Genomic DNA, 14,099 nt, shown 5'->3' on the forward strand with positions numbered 1-14,099 from the left:
ATTTCGCTGTAAAAGAAAGAAATAAAGTTACATTAGAAACTTGTTGGGGACATTGATAGTAGGAGACTCCTCCAGAATAATCTCACTAATATAAGTAGTTACTGACACTATTACATGTTCCCATTTCTCAGAATATAAGATATAGATACTATGGGAACCCCAGTAACTGGTCGCTATGACAACCACAAGGCCTCCAACTAACAGAATGGGGATCAGAGAGACATCTGCATGGCGGCCGCATCTATCATTGTATACTGCTCTCTATATCTCTGGGGGTCTCCAGCCCACTGTCCCATATAGGAAACAGGACGGCTATTACTCCATGTCTGAGCAGACGCTCTCATTGTGTCTCCTCCCATTTGTCCAGTTATTCATAGATACAGCAATATTATTGGAGGACTTACACAGCATCCTCTCCTTGTCGCAGCTCTAAAGGATCTGGTGGGTAAGAAGCCTTATATTCCTCTGTGCTGTATTGTGACATCATCATGATATCATCGCTATTGTGATGTCATCATTCTATGATCAGTCAGTCCCAGTTATCCAGACTACAACACTGTGATAATACCTGCAGGATAATATTGTAGTGATACATTACAGTATAAGATAAGAAGGAGAAGCCCGGTCACTTTCTCCCCTAATGTATCAGACCAATGAATTGTCTACACAAATAATGATGCCATAAATTGTTCTCGTGTTTATATAACTTTTATTATATTGTTCTAATTTTTTAAATCTTAGGGGGAACTCTGACGATTTTTTTCTTTTATTTCAAATAAACTAGTGTCAGAAAGTTATACCAATTTGTAATTTCCTTCTATTTAAAAATCTCAAGTCTTTTAGTACTTATCAGCTGCTGTATGTCCTGCAGGAAGTGGTATATTCTTTCCAGTCTGACACGGTGCTCTCTGCTGCCACCTCTGTCCGTACCAGGAACTGTCGATAGCACTAGCAAATCCTCATAGAAAAGTTCCTGTCACAGACAGAGGTGGCAGCAGAGACCACTGTATCAGACTGGAGAGAATACTCCGCTTCCTGCAGGACCCACATGAGCCCTTATTTTTGCGCCAGTTATTGTACTTTGCAATGACAGGCTGAATTTTTTCAAAAGCAGATAAAAATTAAATGTGTGGTGAAAATGGAAAAAAAAACACTTTTTTTATTAGTTTGGTTTTTTTTTACGCTGTTCGCCCTGGGGTAAAACTGTCTTGTCATATATGTTTCTCAAGTTGTTACGATTACAATGATATGTAACATGTATAACTTTTACATTATTTGATGGCTTGTAAAAAATTCAAACCATTGTTAACAAATATATGTTCCTTAAAATCGTTCTATTCCCATGCTTATAGCGCTTTTATCCTTTGGTCTATGGGGCTGTGTGATATGTCATTTTTTTGTGCCATGATGTTTTCTTTCTATCGGTACCTTGATTGCGCATATGCGACTTTTTGATCGCTTTTTATTACAATTTTTCTGGATTTAATGCGACCAAAAACGCGCAATTTTGCACTTTGGGATTTTTGGCGCTTACGCCGTTTACCGTGCGAGATCAGGAATGTGATAAATTAATATTTTGGGCGATTACCCACGCGGCGATGCCAGATTATTTTTATTTATAACATAAGAAAAGGGGGGTGATTCAAACTTTTAGGGAAGGTTTTTTTTTATTAATAATAACACTTTTTTTTTTTTTTTTTTTTTTTTTTTTTACACTTATACAAGAAGCCCCCCTGGGGTTAGGGTTATTCCCCCTGGGGTTAGGGTTATTCCCCCTGGGGTTAGGGTTATTTCCCCTGGGGTTAGGGTTATTCCCCCTGGGGGACTTCTAGTATAAGTACACTGATCTCTCATTGAGATCTTTGCTGTATAGTTTTCGGCTGCTGCAGCTAAAAGCATTCAAGTGCCGAGCTGGGATCAGCACCATTACGGCGCAGACCCCGGCCGGGTAAGGACACGAAGATCGCCCCCCCCCGTGATCGCGTCGCTAGACACCAAGGAATCGGCTGCAAGTAGTAATCAGATGCAGCTGTCAACTTTGACAGCTGCATCTGATTACTCAATTAGCGGGCATGGCGGGCACTGAACCGCCGCGGTCCCTGGTGTCGCTTGTAGCCTGGGACTGCGGCGGTTCAGTGCGGGGCCGTCGCACGGCCCCGCTCTGAACTCCCCTAGGCGGCCCAGGACGTACCTGTACGCCCAGGGTCATCTAGGGGTTAATATTTTTATAATTTTTTTTTAAACTGCTCTATTTTTTTATTTTTTTTTTTGTGATGAAAATTTATTGATTATTTTACAATTTTTCATAAGCCTAATGAACAATTGGGCCAAAAATAAAACCCGAGATGACATAACACTACAGTATAGCACAATCCTGTGGTTGGTACATACCATATTTTTTGCTTTATAAGACGCACCTGATGATAAGACGCTGATAGGTTTTAGAGGGAGAAAAATGAAAAAACGGTTTGGTGCCGCACTATAAAGTGAAGGAAGTTTGTCTCCATTCATTGTGTAAGTCCCAAGCACCACTGCTCCCAGAACAACCCTGGTACATTTTGCCCATAGCAGTACTGACTAGCACTGGTGTGGGGATGCCGGTGCTGCGGTCCTTTTTTTAAACCACGTTTCGTTTTCCGTGTATGGCACCTGTCTATTCCTGGGCACCGGCCCAGCCTGAAGCAGTGGAGGCGCCCGCCCCCAGTGTGACGATCGGCTCTCCCCTCTTTGTTGTGGCTCCATTGATTCTAATGGAGCCGTGTCACAGAGGACAGGGGGCTTAATCACACTGGGGGCGAGCGCGCCTCCAGTGCTTCAGGCCGCGCCTCGGTGCCCCGGGAATTGGCCCGCACCAGTCTGGCGCCAGTCTATTGATGTAAGAATCTTAAAGCAATGTACCTGATGGTACACTCACACTAAATAGGAGCTGAGCTGCAGTTCCAGCTGTGTAGTGCTATGAGCAAAATGTATCAGGGTTGTTCTGGGAGCAGTGGTGCCAGGGAGTTTACTGCCAATGAGCTATAAATGGCTACAGCTCATTTAGGGTTAACTCCCTGGCACCACTGTTCCCAGCACACATTGTTAGTTAAAAAAACAAAAACCTAGTGCACAGATATGGGATATACAAGAATCAGGTGAAACAGCAGCTGCAGACAGATCAGCAGGACATCCACTCACCCAATGCGATGATCTGTCGGTGGCTGCTGCTTCAGTTTTCCCATATCTGTTCGCTGGCGGTGAATCCTGGTGATGGTGGCCGGCGCGGGAGGAGGCTTCTCTGGGCCCTGGAGCAGATTATCGTGGAAAATCTTCCAGATGAGATGTGAGCTGGAGAGCTGTTAGGAGACGCCCTGTTCTCTTCTTCACCATGCTTTCCAGCGCCATCTTGTATGGCTTTAATTGCTCTTTTTCTTGTTCCTTCCTCGTTGCATTGGGATCCTTGGTTGGTAGAGGGTATGTAGAGGTAATTTGGAAATGCCGGGTCACTTGTTTGTACCAGTTTTGGCTGCTGTGCGCAGGATCTAGGCTCTTTTGCTTACCAACTCCATGCACAGCAGGCCCCCCCTCCCCCCCTGACCAAATAGCCCCATTCTGATTCTTATAACTTTCTTATTTTTTGGTCTATGGGGCTACTTGAGGCTCATATTTTGCACCATAATCTGCACTTTTGCTCAGTACCTCACATATGTGTCCCTTTGATTCTTTTTTATTATGTTTTTTCTGCATATAATGTGCCAACAAATTAGCAATTTTGTACTTTGGCGAGTTGTTGCACCGTTTACCCTGCAAAATCAGTAATGTGATAATTTATAGTTGGAGTAATTCCGCATGCTACCTATGTACTGCATTGATCAATATACTCTGCACTCGATTGCTACAGGCTGCTAAAGGCAACCTCTAGCAATCCCAGAGCCAGGACAGCAACCAAGGGATAGACGAGGCCCCAGGCTGTGAGTAGTACAGAATGGATTCCCACAATCGCATTGCGGGAAGCCGATTCGCCCACTGGGCCATCAATTAAGAAAGTTACCGCTATTTAAACTGACAGAGACATCTAAATGGTTAGGTATCCAACACAAGTATGAGCCATGGTCCCCAGGTGCTGATAGCTGCTGGGAAAGGCACGGTACAGAGAGGGCTCACATCATTAGACCTCTCGTACCCCCTTAGTGATGCCATGTCATTAAATGTGCACATCTACCTATGCATTCTGATCTATGAATAAGTAGGCATGTCTCTGTCTCCCGTACGAGACTGGGAAGCTGTTACGGCATGTGCATAAGATCTTGTGTGGGGCATGCATACTTATGCATAGGTAATTGACATTTTTCCTTCTAAACAAATTCCTCTTGTATGGGGCTGGAATGGGCAGTTTTGCGGCAATAGGTATATATTAGCCTTTTCAAATGATCTGATATTAGTGTTGAGCGAACATCAGGAAAATGTCTGGGTTCGGCCACGTGGCCGAACCCAAACACTCGGCATTCAACTACAGGCGTCTGGAGAAATTAGATGTCACCCTAGGGTTACCAGGAAAACAGGGATACAGCCTATATCCATGATTTCCTGGACTCTCTAGGGCAACATCCAACTTTTTCAAACACCAGGAGTTGAATGCCCAGTTTTTGGGTTTGGCCACATGGCCGACCCCAATTTCACTTTAACCCAAAGATGTTCAGTAATTTGAGGTCAGGGATGTGCGGCCACTTAATTTCTGTATGAAATCCAATTATTAGTTAGTAGAGTTAGTATAGTCTGGTATGGTACCAACCATGTAGTGACTTTCTTTCTTTAAAGGGGAATTATCAGTAGGTTAGACCAGTGTTTCTCAACCTTTTCAAGCAAAGTACCCCCATGCGACGAGATGCTCCAGCCGAGTACCCCCAAGGATGCCATCCATTAAAAACATTGCCTCAGGGTGGATTCACGTGTACATTTCAGAGCAAAATTCGCTGCAATACTCTGTACTGTTATGGCCTATGGCTCTGCATTCTCACAGAGGATTTTCATTCTGCTGTGAGAATGTACCCACAGCCTATTTACCTAATTAGCTGCCGACCTTTAACAGATCCTGCTTACCTGTCTGTATTTCCACCTGCTTCTCTGGTTCCCGACTCACTGACAGCCGCTCATCCAATCAGTGGTTACAGAGGGACTGTGCACCGATTGGCTGAGCAGGCCATCAGTAAACCGGGTGCCAGAGAAGCAGGTGGCATATATCCCACAGAGCTGGATATGTCCCTCTGCAGCCCAATACCTCCCCTCATGTAGTCAATGTAGCCAGATATCTCCCTGATGTAGCCAGACACCTTCTACCCATATAGCCAGATACCTCCTCCCCATGAAGTCAAGATACCTCTTTATATGTAGCAAGATACATCCCCCCATGTAGTCAATAGGCCTTCTTCTATGTAGCCAGATATCTACCGGATGTAGCCAGATACCTCCTTATATGTAGCAAGATACCTCCCCCCATGTAGTCAGATACCTCCACCCATGTAGTCAAGAGGCCTCCTTCTATGTAGCCAGTAACCTCCTCCCCATGTAGTCAAGATACCTCTTTATATGTAGCCAGATACCTCCTTATATGTAGCCAGATAGATCCCTTATGTAGCCAGATACCTCCCCCAATGTAACCAGATACCTCCCCCTATGTAGCCAGATACCTCCCGCAATGTAACCAGATACCTCCTCCTATGTAGCCAGATACCTCCCCCTTGCAGCCAGACATCTCTCCATGTAGTTAAAATACCTCCTTCTATAGCCAGATACCTCCCCATGTAGCCAGATATCACTTTTTCCTTTATTCTCCATCTGGCCCAGACCACCATGATGATTTTTTGCAGCTACAATATACCTCTTGCCAGAGAACCTGCCAAACATCTTAGGCGCCACAGCTTTCCTTTAACTTCCCTCCCTTTTTCCTAGCTATAGGCTCCCATACAGTAATAATTCCGCTGTTTGGTGTCATGCGCTGTAAAGTGAGTAGGTGTGTGGGTTGTCCCTGTATTTAGGATCCCTCATTTAAAAATAATTTCCCCTTCTATGACCCCCCCATATAGTAATAATGCCCACTGCCCTGCCACCATAGTAATGTCCACCATTCTACTCCTTCCCCCTTCTGCTCCAACACACACAAAAAAAATCATACTCACGTAATCCGGGCATGGAGCCGGTCTTCCTCTCTTCTCCAGCCTCTGAGCCACGAGGAGAGTAAAGTCTGAGGGGGAAAAGAAGGAAAGAGGGGGATAGAAGAGGTGAAGGGGGAGAGGAAGAGAGAGGAGGTGAAGGGGGGAGAAGAAGATGGGGGTGAGAGGAGGAGATGATGGGGGTGAGAGGAGGAGATGATGGGGATGAGAGGAGGAGATGATGGGGATGAGAGGAGATGATGGGGATGAGAGGAGGAGATGATGGGGGCAGAGAGGAAGTAGTGGGGGCAGAGATGAGGTAGTGGGGGCAGAGAGGAGGTGAAAGGGGGTTGAATTTGGTGTTTGAGGCAAGCGTTCCATAGAATCCGCCAGTAGGTGATGCTGCTTGGGGAGGGAGAGGAGTCAGGGCGGTTACTATCAGCCAGCGACCACGCAAGATGCTGGCAGTGACATCCCCGGACCCCACTGAGACCCGATAGGACCCCGATTACCCTTCCCTCCCGGACCGCACTCTAAGAATAGCGGAAGCCCGCCCTCCCCCTGGCTCAGCATCCGGTGTTGGGTCCCGGGATGGAAAGTGCGGGTGCTTTGCGGTGCTTGTGCCCCTGACACCCAGGTTGAATAGCACCTGCTCCCTCTATCTCTGGACTTAATCGATGCTGAGCCAGGGGGAGGGTGGGCTGCCGCTATTCTCAGAGTGTGGTCCGGGTGGGAAGGGGAATCAGGGTCCTATCGCATCTCAATGGGGTCCGGGGGTGTCACTGCCAGCGCCTCGCGTGGTTGCCGGCTGATAGGAATGGCCCTGACTTCTCTCCCTCTCCCAGCAGCATCCCCCACACAGAATGCTGGTACCGCGGGTGAGCTGCTGCTGGAGGGAGGAAGATCAGAGCCGCCGCGGGGATAAGTGCCGGGACATTGCTAAGTGATAGCAGTGAACCGGCACTAAAAGCAAAAGTTTATTTTTTTCCCCCTTTCCCGCCTACCCCCTTAACCTGCTGCACACACCTCCTGGGGTACGAGTACCGCAGGTTGAGAAAACCTGGGTTAGACAAATCTAACCTGGCTTTAGCCCCCTATTGCACATGGAGCGCCGAGGTGGTGGGTATGTCTCTTACCTTCCTCCTCTGTGCCGTTCCTGTGCAGATAGCAGTTTACTCCTCTGCACGGAGCACTGTTAGGAGCACTGCCCTGCCCCCATAGGGCCCATCCAGCCCACCCGCTCCATTGATTATTATTAGCAGGAGCGGGTTGGCAGCTGCCCTTTAAAACAGTGACAAACAACATCACATACTTTTCCCATGTTGGCTTTGTTGCTTTTTCCATTTTCTTATTTTCTTGACTCTGCTGTCTATTTAGTGAGACTTTGATATTGCACCCATAGAGTCTTATCATCGTATATCACGGCCTGTTAATAACCTCAGTGTCTGTACGTTGATGTGTTAACCACTTTGCATTATTTTGCATTGCTTATGAAAATTGTGAGAACAATGCGAGTAATCTGCAAAGTGGAAAGAATTTGGAATTGCTGTAAATCTGCCCAGAGTAGGCTGTCCATAAAAAACTGAGGTTAAAAAGGTCAGGCTCTCCTACTGGGTTGTACTGCAAATGCTTGAGACGTGTAAGGGTGGGTTCACATCACTGTTTTTCTTGTTCATGAACAGATCCGTCTATATTACATGAATGAATAAGCACAAACTGATTGCAAAATTATCAGTTTTTTTAATGGCCCGTTTAATGACCCTTTCAAGACAGAGCCTTTTGGTGGCCGGATGTCCGGGTCAAATTAATGCAATGTTCCTCCTAGCATTCTAAGAGCCTTCTAGTGCTTTTATTTTTCCACCTACAGGGCTGGTTGAGGTGTAATTGTATGTATTTTAGTAGATCGGACAATTCCGCACGCTATGATATATAATATGTTTACTAATATATATATACACACACACACATTTTTTTTTAAATGGGCAAGGGGCTATATTAAACTTTTATGGGGGGGGTTATAAGGGTTTTTAATATTTTTAAAAACTTTATAAAAAAAAAAACACTTTTAAACATGCAATCAAGATATTGCTGATATTCTGATCTATGCTATGCCATAGCATAGCATAGATCAGTGTCATCTGTGATCTATGCATAGAGCCTGCCTGAGAGCATAGATGCATAGATGGCCCATCTGACAGGACGGAGGTAAGTGGCTTACCCTTGCTCGTCGGAACAAGCGATTGTGACCCCTGATCACTCAGTGACAGGAGCTTGTCCTGTCACAGAGTACCTTAAATGCTGCGATCGCTATAGATTGTGGTGTTTAAGTGGTTAATGACAAGCAGGTGCGGGATTGCAGCTGCCTGTCATTATCCTTGGCTCCCCCGACACTGATGTGTGCAGGGACGCTCTCACTGCAGCAGTCCCGTACACATTGAAAGCTCCTCACAGTCAGGAACGTGCATATACGTTCCTGCTGCATGGGGTACATGCAGCAGGAACGTATATCTACGTATTGCTGACGTGAAGGGGTTAAAGAACTTACTTTTGTCAATCCGTTTGCATATCAGTTTATTTACCTTCTCTCCTCTTTTGCACATCCTCAATGAAAAGAACTGATGATGATGGATAACTTTCGAACAGATGTGAGCGGATACACCTTCCTTTTCGATTCTTCATTGTTCACTACAATGTAAAAGAAAAATGGAAGTGCACTTTCTGTTCGTGATCCATTTTGTGGATGGACAAAAGAAAATGGTGCATGAACAAATTTTATGTCCGTCCAAAAACACTGACGGATTTGATGAAAACCAAGGCAAACAGAGCACAATAAAAAAATTTGAATTGAATTGGGGAGATTGACAAATACCACTGGGTTCAGCTTCTCTTTCGTCAATAATAATAATTATTATTTGTATAGCGCCAACAGATTCCGCAGCATCAATACTGAAAGTAGATTTTTTACTAAAAGTAGGATTTTTATTGAAGAGCAAAATAATACATGTTTTAAAACTCTGGAGATTTGGCCAGTGACCACTAACCAAGAAAGATATGTTGCATCAGGTCTTACCTTCCTCCTCGGCACTGGTCCCACACGGTCCCACTTCACTCTGGAGCACCATTAGAAGCACTGCCACGTCATCTGGACTGCCCCTTCTAATGGTAATCAATGGAGGGGGCAGACCAGATGACATGGCAGTGCTCCCTAGGGTCCTCCGGAGCGGAGTTAACCCCAACAAACAGTGCGGGACCAACGCCAAGGAGGAAGGTGAGACACATACCTTCCTCTTCAGCATCCCCGCCGCTATAGCGAGCTATTAGCAGCTTAGACTCATCTCACCTGCGGATAGTTCCCCTTTAAGCAGTGTTACTTGTTATACACCTCCACTAGTGATTGTACCTCCATAGTTCTCAGGGACTATCATCGGGACTGCCCGATGACTTGATGTCCTGTTCCCAGCCAAAGATAAAACTATATAGAAGTCACTTACCCCCCCCCCGATTCCAGCGTCTGGTCCCGGATTGCGCTGCCCCGTTCTCCCGTCCCGCTGCCACTTCCTGGTCTGAGTTGCGGCTTGAGACGTGACGTCCAAAGGCAGCTCAGCCATTCAGTGGCCGGGACAGGACCCCGCTATGAGCGCAGAATCGCTGAGCTGCCTAGAGACATCACGTCTCAAGCCACAACTCAGACCAGGAAGCAGCAGCGGGGCAGGAGAACAGGGCGGCGCGATCCGGGACCCTGGACTGGAACCGGGAGGTAAGTGACCGGCAGCTTCTATATCCACCCCCACCCAGGCCATACGCGAAAAATAACCCTGGCCCGGAGTACCCCTTTAATGCTGCTCAAACTAGTGACAGGTTCCCTTTAATTCCTAACCCAGTTTCCTATAGATAGAAAGCTGTATAGGTATCGTCTTTGTCATGGATAAGTCATCGGTCAGTGAAGGTACATTGGCACCATAGGATAGCAGCATTGTTCCTATAAACAATAGTCACATTATATAGTATACATTGCTTTAATTTTCAATGTCTGCTGTCTGAATGGCGCTCTACATATCTTCTATCACATTGTGAACCTCATGTCAGCTATTTAATTCTACAAATGACTAAAATCTAACAGTTTTTCATCATTGAGAAAATAGCATTTCTTTTCAATAACCCATTTTTCTGCTACTTGAAGCCCCGGGAGCCATCAAAGTCCATGCAGAAAACTTAGGAGAATTTGTATTTAAAAATGTTCCATAACACTTAGAAATCCCAGTAATGGCGGCATTAAAGAGCCCATTGATTTCCCTCACGTCTGGCTGTGCTGTTGTGCTGCAGAAATAATAAATAGTTTTGATGTTCTGACATGACATGGATTTTCTTTTGTAAAGCTATAGTCAGGGCTATAGTCACAGTAATTGGCCGGCTACTGTACATTAAACAGCTTGGCTTTTGTAAAAATAAAATGGAGTGTAAAAGAGCGGAAAAAAAAATACCTGAGTCCTGAGCTTTAGTTTTGGCTATTGCAATAATTTGTTATCGCTTGAAATCCAAATCACTCTTAAATCAAAGCTAATTTTCCCATAAGAAATCATTGAAATGCAGACAATTGGTTCCAGACCCCACAGCTGCATATGCCGTATTCTAAGTACAGTATAGCAATCAGCATGTGGACTATAATGTATAGCAAGTGCATAAACCTGAAAAACAGCAGCAGTTTGTAGATACAGGAAGGAGCTGCAGATCCCCATAACGAAGGAGCGTAGTACAACAGGCTAGAATAGAGAAGCAGGGCTGCTGTCAGAGGTCTGGGTGGTTGTGTTCAGCATGGACCAATCAGGAAGTGAGAATCACAGAGCTGTGCAGGAGGACAGTGATAGAGACTTCTCTATATAGCAGTGTGTATAGCTGAGTGTAAGTGCAGGCACATTACAGCAGCAGTGTGTATAGCTGAGCGTGAGTGCAGGCACATTATAGCAGCAGTGTGTATAGCTGAGCGTGAGTGCAGGCACATTATAGCAGCAGTGTGCATAGCTGAGTGTAACATTATAACATTATAGCCCCAATGGAGAGTATGAGAAACAGAGACTGCTTGGAACATAAAGGAATGAGCAGGGCATTTGTGGGCACATACTTGCAGCACTCTCTGTTCGGGGTAGAGAGGGGTTACAGCTATGAAGAGATTACTGATTGCAGACCATATCCCTCCCCCACTCACTCTTTCACCCAGTACAGGGAGCTCTTAAACCAAAGCAATGCTCTTAAACCAAGTTACAATTTTCATAAACTGTGAGCTCTTCATGCAAAATGCTCTCAATCCAATTTACTCTTAAACCAAGGTACCACTGTGTGTGTATACACAGTACTACTTCTCCTGCCCTGTATACTGGGTGTAATTTTAACTATCTGTTCTTTATTCTGTATATATGGGCACTGCACAGCACCACTTTTTTTGTCCTACATGCTTAGTGCAGTTCTCAGCATCTGCTCTTATTCTATATATATATATATATATATATATATATATATAGGCACTGCACAGTACATAATCACTGGCCTCGGAGGATGTTCATTCAGTTGTTTAAAGTTGTAGAAAAAAAACAGATCACAGATATGACACAAAACTGAAGTCATGTCAAGTGGCAACTTTCTGGCTTTAGGAAACACTAACAGAAATCAAGAAATAAAAATGTGGTAGTCAGTAACATTTCATTTTTTTAGACCAAGCAGAGGGAAAAAATTATGGAATCACTCAAATCTGACAAAAAAAAATATGGAATCATGAAAAACAAACAAACAAAAGAATACTCCGACACATCCCTAGTATTTTGTTGCACCACCTCTGGCTTTTATAACAGCTTGCAGTCTCTGAGGCTTGGACTTAATGGGTGACAGACAGGACTCTTCATTAATCTGGCTCCAACTTTCTCCGATTGCTGTTTCCAGGTCAGCTTTGCAGGTTGGAGCCTTGTCATGGACCATTTTCTTCAACTTCCACCAAAGATTTTTAATTGAATTGAGATCCGGACTATTTGCAGGCCATGACATTGACCTTTATGTGTTTTTTTTCCAAGGAATTTTTTTGAGTTTTTGCTCTATGTCAAGATGCACTATTATCATCCCCAAACATCCTATCAATTGATGGGACAAGAAAAGTGTCCAAAACATCAACGTAACCTTGTGCATTTATTGAAGATGCAATGACAGCCATATTCCCAGTGCCTTTACCTGTCGTGCATATCATCAATGACTGTGGAAATTTACAGGTTGTCTTAAGGCTTTATAAATCTCATTGGAACGGCACCAAACAAAAGTTCCAGCATCATCACCTTGCCCAATGCAGATTGGCGATTCATCACGGAATATGACTTTCATCCAGTCATCCACAGGCCACCATTGCTTTTCCTTAGCCCATTGAAACCTTGTTTTTTTCTCTTTAGGTCTTACTGATGGCTTCCATTTAGCTTTTCTGTATGTAAATGTAAAAGCTGACTGAGAACAACCAACATCTTCTGCAACATTGCGTGATGATTTACCCTCTTTTAAGAGTTTGATAATCCTCTCCTTTGTTTCAATTGACATATCTGGTGTTGGAGCCATGATTCATGTCGGTCCACTTTCAAGTTGTGATCACTCCTTTTTAGATGCAGACTAACAAGCAGAACTAATTTCACTCAGGTGTTATTTGTGGAAATGAAAAATTACACGGTGATTCCATAATGTTTCCTCAGATTTGAGTAATTCCATAATTTTTTCCCTCAGCTTGGTCTAAAATATTAAACGTTACTGACTACCACATTTTTATTTCTTGATTTCTGTTAGCCAGAAAGTCGCCATTTGACATGACTTTAGTTTTGTGTCATATCTGTGAACTTTTTTTTTTTCTACAACTTTAAACAACTGAATGAACACCCTCTGAGGCCGGTGATTTCATAATATTTGCCAGGGGTTGTATATAGGCACTGAACATTACCACTTTTCTTGTCCTGTATGTCAAGCATAATTCTCAGTATCTGCTTATAATTTGAATATATGGACATTGCTTGAATTCACTTTTTTCCACTAATGTTTTCAAGGTCACTATTGAGTTGTGGCTGGAAAAAGTCATCATGGCGGTCTAGGCCAGAAAGAGAAAGAAAGGGAAAGTTAATGACTCCAATCCGTGAAGACATCACCTGTGAGTCCAAAATTTTTCAAGTGAGGGCGCTGTTACACATAGCATAGAACATTGTTGTTTGTTTAACAATGCTAATCATTATCACTGATCAAAAATCCAAAACACATATGCCTTTACACACACATTGTTCTTCAACATACTACATGTGAAAAAGCAATGCTAAATAGATCAGAACAAGACTGGGGGCACTCATAAAAACCTTGCATCCACCAATGCATTAAAACAGCCCTGGATGACACTTTTTTTTTTGCAGATTTTTTTTTTTTTTTTGCAAAATTTTAAGTGTCTTGGAGCCTAGACCTAGCTTCATTTGGCAGGCTTTTGGAAGTAGCAATAAAATATAAGCCCTACTCCATAAATAAGCCCTAGATAAAGTCAGCTGACCAGATCCCTGACACTGAGTGGCTTAGCATCAGTCAATCAGTGCCAGACTTGTTGTGCTCCACTCCCATCTGCTGAACACAGGCTACATGGGAGGCAGGAGGGGTACAGTAGGGGACGCTAAATATGGGGGGACAGAGGGTACAACTACAGAGGGGGAGGGAGGTATACAGTATGGGGGGCTTTACTGCAGAGGGGTTATATAGTGTGGGGGAACAACTACAGAGTGGGGGAGGTATACAATATGGGGGCCTTACTGCAGAGGGGGATATATAGTGTGGGGGGACAACTACAGAGGGGAGAGGGAGGTATACAATATGGGGGCCTTACTGCAGAGGGGGATGTATACACTATGGGGGAACAACTACAGAGGGGGGAGGGAGGTATACAATATGGGGGCCTTACTGCAGAGGGGATATATAGTGTGG

At 44.4% G+C, this 14,099-nt stretch overlaps 1 long non-coding RNA gene across 2 annotated transcripts in view; it reads left to right on the top strand.

Annotated features, from left to right (window-relative positions):
* The first annotated feature begins 208 nt into the window (after positions 1–208).
* Positions 209–14,099, top strand: part of LOC138802961 (uncharacterized) — a 30,325-nt gene continuing 16,434 nt past the window's right edge. Inside the window, exons 1-2 of one of the 2 annotated variants that reach the window (XR_011364835.1) lie at positions 209–445; positions 13,190–13,290. This is a non-coding gene — a long non-coding RNA (uncharacterized lncRNA). The remainder of the gene's footprint in view (positions 446–13,189; positions 13,291–14,099) is intronic. The other variant, XR_011364836.1, reaches the window with a different exon arrangement.

This window comes from Dendropsophus ebraccatus, chromosome 10 (genome assembly GCF_027789765.1).
Source record: "Dendropsophus ebraccatus isolate aDenEbr1 chromosome 10, aDenEbr1.pat, whole genome shotgun sequence".
Taxonomy (NCBI): domain Eukaryota; kingdom Metazoa; phylum Chordata; class Amphibia; order Anura; family Hylidae; genus Dendropsophus; species Dendropsophus ebraccatus.